Genomic DNA, 6,000 nt, shown 5'->3' with positions numbered 1-6,000 from the left:
GGCAATGTTATGGCCTCTCGAGTCCTTTAGGAAGATTCGTATAACCAATAAAAACAATAGCAGAACAATTTGACTCGAATTTTTTGACGATTAATATACTCTCTCTATACTACGTATACGAGAAAGTAATATAAATGTTGTTATCTGCGTCTGTACGGCGTGAAGAATCTGCGCTTATATGAGGAAGCAGACAAACTGAAATTAAAACTGAATTTGCTGCAAAAAGACAAGTTCAGTTTGAAAGAGTTTAACCAGACATTTAAAGTTCTTGATGGCAATGTTATGGCCTCTCGAGTCCTTTAGGAAGATTCGTATAACCAATAAAAACAATAGCAGAACAATTGGACTATTAAAATAACAAGACTTTGATTTTTCAGACAATTTTATGCTTGAAAACACTTTGTTGAGAGAAACAAATACATCAACTTATGTATAAGAGATTTACTGGCATTAAGCACTGAAGAAAAGAGAAAGCATTGTTCCTACGGATATAAATGGTGGTTGGAAGCAGCTAATTGTTACATAAAAATGAATTATTTTAGGAGGGATACCGAGGGCCGCGGTGGCCTGGTGGTAAAGATCTCGGCTTCGGAATCGGAGGGTATCAGACTCGAGACCCGATTCCACCGAAGAACCGTCATGTAAACGGGCCTAGTGTACGTGAAATCCGTCTGCACCAAACGTCCTCCCGCTGGTGTGGAGAGGAGGATGCCAGCTCAGGTGTCGTTCACGTCATCTGACCGTGGTTCAAAATAACGAGGTCCTTTTCAAAACAGCCCTAGTGTTGCTTTAGAAAGGGAGGTTAATATAGTTAAACTAAACTAAATCTATTAGGGATACATTAAAAGTGTGATTTGAAAATTCTGAACAATCCTCAGAAATAGTAGTTGCTGTAAAAAATACATGCGATAAGTCAGATTTCCTTGCTAATGTACGCCTTTCTTCATTCACCCACTATAAATATTGGCTACTTATTAGGGTTCGGACTTTAGAGAAAATGCTTTATATTTAAAATATTGCTTCATTCTATTTCTCTTATTTTTATTTTTGCCTTAATTGTATTCTTTTTAATATGTATTAATGTATTTCCTCACGTGCATTCCATTACACAGAATCTGTTTTATATCGTACAAAATTGCATTGCATTGCAAAATCTATTACATTTACATCTGTTAAATTACATTTACATCTGTTATATTACATTTACATTAAAAAAAATCCATTTTCATTTTATTTTTACATTTTTATATACGAAATATACAAAGAAAAAGTTTTGTAATAACATAAATTCGATCTCTGATTTTGTCGAATCACCCCATTCCCACACTTCTGAATCCGGAAATGTTTCCTTTAATTACTGAAAATATAATTATTTACCAGTTTATGAACACAATAGTTCAAAAACGATTTGAACACGACGTATGAAATTTGGTATGTTGCCTTTACACCTTAATGTGTAGATTTCTATCAATTCTTTGAACTTAATCTAATGAAAGAAATTCTGTCTGTAACTGTTCGAGTACAAGATAACACAATAACTACAAACGTAAAGATCTAGAAGAATGAAATTTGGTTCTCAGTTTAGCATCTAAATTGACAATCTGTATCAAATTTCGAATTGACCGTTCGCCACTCAGTCGTTTCGTATACACGTAAAAGCGGTATCTCAAAAATGCAACTACTTGAATAAATTAAATTTGGTACGCAAATTTAACATTTAAAGTGTTGACCCTTATCAATTTTTAATCTAACTCTTTCAAAGGAATCACCAGCTGTTGGTCTGAACTTTCTCATGTTTGTAAACGCGACAATTCAAAAACGCTGTCACTTAAGTAAATGAAATTTGTTATGTAATCTTGTTATTAAAATGAAAGTTTTGAATTGAATTTTTGTTTCAATCGATTAAAACAATACATCGAAATTGTAATTTGGATTTTCTTTACTATATATATTATGACGAATGAGAAATACATCGAAATTGCAATATACATACTTTGAAGAAGAAGAAATATATCGAAATTGCAATATACATACTTTGAAGAAGAAGAAATATATCGAAATTGCAATTCAGATTTTCTTCACTATACATACTGCGAAGAAGAATAAAGGCATCGAAATTTCAATTTAGATTTTCTTCACTATTCATACTGCGAAGAAGAATAAACACATCGAAATTTCAATTTAGATTTTCTTCACTATGCATACTGCGAAGAACAAGAAACATATCGAAATTTCAATTTATACTTTCTTCACTATACGCACTGCGAAGAAGAATAAACACATCGAAATTTCAATTTAGATTTTCTGTACTATAAGTACTGAAGAAGAATAAAAACATCGAAATTTCAATTTAGATTTTCTTTACTATACATACTACAAAGAACAAGAAACACATCGAAATTTCAATTTAGATTTTCTTTACTATAAGTACTGAAGAAGAATAAAAACATCGAAATTTCAATTTAGATTTTCTTTACTATACATACTACGAAGAACAAGAAACACATCAAAATTTCAATTCAGATTTTCTTTACCATGCATACTACGAAGAACAAGAAATATATCGAAATTTCGATTTAGATTTTCACTATTTTACATACTTCGAAGAATGAAAAATATATTGAAATTGCAGTATATATACTATGAAAAAGAAGAAATACATCGAAATTGCAATTTAGATCTTTTTTCACCATACATACTAAGAAGAACAAAAAATACATCGAAATTGCAATTTAGATTTCCTTTATTACTATATACATCGAAGAACATGACGCGGGATTCTGAAAAAAAAATCTTCAAAATAAAGCATAAAATTTCGTGGTATTCACGGCTTTGCCCTAAGTGCATAAAGTTTTACAGTGAAGGGAGGGTTATAACACTTGTTAGAGAATATGAAAGAGAGTTCCAACTAGACTATTTAAAATCGCATTTCAAAACTAAAGAATACTGAAAATGATTGATTTTAAAATGAGAAATTATGAAACAGTACGCGTGCATTTGCTTTTACTTCTTCAATAATTTCAATTTCTCCCTCTGTGTTCTCTTTTATTTGAGTTCGGTCCATGTTCCACAACAAAATCTCTGGTCTGCTAAGAAAGCAGAATTGTTCATCGGAAGGCTATGTTCGGAAGATAAGTTTGATGCAGACCTTTTATTCGTCTATCAAAACGCCTTGAGCATGACAGAAGGATTATTTCTCCGGCGAAAGAGTTTAACGAGGAACTCTCAAACCTGGTAAAATCAGTGCCATGTTCATTAAAATCATAGTTCAGTTGAGGAATTGTTCTTTCCATTCCTATTAGATCGAAGCCTTTCAAATATTTTTGATTTTATTCAAATGATTATCATTGTAGAGTCATTTTTCACCTTTCAGCCAAAATATGGAAAAAAAATTCTAAAATTAAAAACTTTTATTCAGGAGATTGTACGTTTAAGATTTGGTTGGGATTCAACCTCTCGTTTTTGTCTAAATTCAACAGGACGTATTAAGAGATAGCTATTGTCTAATTTTGATCACCATATATATTTTTTTTGAAAACATTCAATTTTATGTATTTTAAGAATTAAATCATTCTAGCGTTACTGCTACATGTGAAATTTTTAGGTATCATTTTTTAAAAAATTAAAAGGAATAGCCTTTCCTAAATTTTCTCCCATATTATAAACTAGAGGGCGTGGTCTCCACAAAACTTTCTCGCATACTCTCTAATAAATTTGCCAGAGAACGCCTTGAATGGCAATAACATACAATAGTTACGAAATAATAACTTTTTGCGTGAATTTAGCATTTTTATTAAAACTATTGTGTATCTATGGTGAGGGTTTTGGCGATTAATCCATGGCATGTCATTAATAGTATTCGAAAATCAAACTGGAGCTTTCGACCGATTGAAACAAAGATTTGACACAAAACTGCACTTTTAGTCGCAAAATACAATACCAAATCTGATATATTTAAGTCACTTTTACAAGTTTCTGAAAGTACAGATCGATCGACAATCAACCCGTTGTTAGTTTTGGCTCAAAATTTGTCAAAATTTGGCTCTTTAGATGTTAAATCTAAGTACCGAATTTTCACTATCTAATTCTCTTTGTTTTCTATTATTGTGTTAATTTATATTCGAATAGCAGTACAAACAGACTCCCTCTGTACAGATTTTGTACAAAATTTGTTAGAATCCTGCATATTTGATATAAAGATCGTATACCAAATTTCAACCATCTGGCTCAAAGCGTTTCTAAGTTATCTTTGTCCCAGGCAAATAAACTGACATTTTCCAAAAGTGTGTTTTTCGAAGTCAGCGAGATCTAAATCGTGAAGTTTCGTCAGAACCTCGAGTTTGTAGTTTTTGATGATTACTGTGCTTTCTCTAGACTAGTCTTACAAGAAAGTAAAAATAGTTGTTATTCTTCTGCAGTTTCGTCAAAACCTCGAGTTGGTATTTTTTTTATGATTGCTGTACTTTCTCTATACTAGTCTTACAAGAAAGTAAAAATAGTTGTTATTCTTCTGCAGTTTCGTCAAAACCTCGAGTTGGTATTTTTTGATGATTACTGTTCTTTCTCTAGACTAGTCTTACAAGAAAGTAAAAATAGTTGTTATTCTTCTGCTGTTTCGTCAAAACCTCGAGTTGGTATTTTTTGATGATTACTGTTCTTTCTCTAGACTAGTCTTACAAGAAAGTAAAAATAGTTGTTATTCTTCTGCAGTTTCGTCAAAACCTCGAGTTCGTATTTTTTGATGATTACTGTACTTTCTCTATACTAGTCTTACAAGAAAGTAAAAATACTTGTTATTCTTCTGTAGTTTCGTCAAAACCTCGAGTTTGTAGTTTTTGATGATGACTGTACTTTCTCTATACTAGTCTTACAAGAAAGTAAAAATAGTTGTTATTCTTCTGCTGTTTCGTCAAAACCTCGAGTTGGTATTTTTTCATGATTACTGTTCTTTCTCTAGACTAGTCTTACAAGAAAGTAAAAATAGTTGTTATTCTTCTGTAGTTTCGTCAAAACCTCGAGTTTGTAGTTTTTGATGATTACTGTACTTTCTCTATACTAGTCTTACAAGAAAGTAAAAATAGTTGTTATTCTTCTGTAGTTTCGTCAAAACCTCGAGTTTGTAGTTTTTGATGATTACTGTTCTTTCTCTAGACTAGTCTTACAAGAAAGTAAAAATAGTTGTTATTCTTCTGCAGTTTCGTCAAAACCTCGAGTTTGTAGTTTTTGATGATTACTGTACTTTCTCTATACTAGTCTTACAAGAAAGTAAAAATAGTTGTTATTCTTCTGTAGTTTCGTCAAAACCTCGAGTTTGTAGTTTTTGATGATGACTGTACTTTCTCTATACTAGTCTTACAAGAAAGTAAAAATAGTTGTTATTCTTCTGCTGTTTCGTCAAAACCTCGAGTTTGTAGTTTTTGATGATTACTGTTCTTTCTCTAGACTAGTCTTACAAGAAAGTAAAAATAGTTGTTATTCTTCTGCAGTTTCGTCAAAACCTCGAGTTTGTAGTTTTTGATGATTACTGTACTTTCTCTATACTAGTCTTACAAGAAAGTAAAAATAGTTGTTATTCTTCTGCAGTTTCGTCAAAACCTCGAGTTTGTAGTTTTTGATGATTACTGTACTTTCTCTATACTAGTCTTACAAGAAAGTAAAAATAGTTGTTATTCTTCTGCAGTTTCGTCAAAACCTCGAGTTTGTAGTTTTTGATGATTACTGTACTTTCTCTATACTAGTCTTACAAGAAAGTAAAAATACTTGTTATTCTTCTGTAGTTTCGTCAAAACCTCGAGTTTGTAGTTTTTGATGATGACTGTACTTTCTCTATACTAGTCTTACAAGAAAGTAAAAATAGTTGTTATTCTTCTGCTGTTTCGTCAAAACCTCGAGTTGGTATTTTTTCATGATTACTGTTCTTTCTCTAGACTAGTCTTACAAGAAAGTAAAAATAGTTGTTATTCTTCTGTAGTTTCGTCAAAACCTCGAGTTTGTAGTTTT

Source organism: Argiope bruennichi, chromosome 5 (genome assembly GCF_947563725.1).
Source record: "Argiope bruennichi chromosome 5, qqArgBrue1.1, whole genome shotgun sequence".
NCBI lineage: Eukaryota > Metazoa > Arthropoda > Arachnida > Araneae > Araneidae > Argiope > Argiope bruennichi.
The sequence above is the reverse complement of the archived record's forward strand: the minus strand, read 5'-3'. Positions refer to the sequence as shown.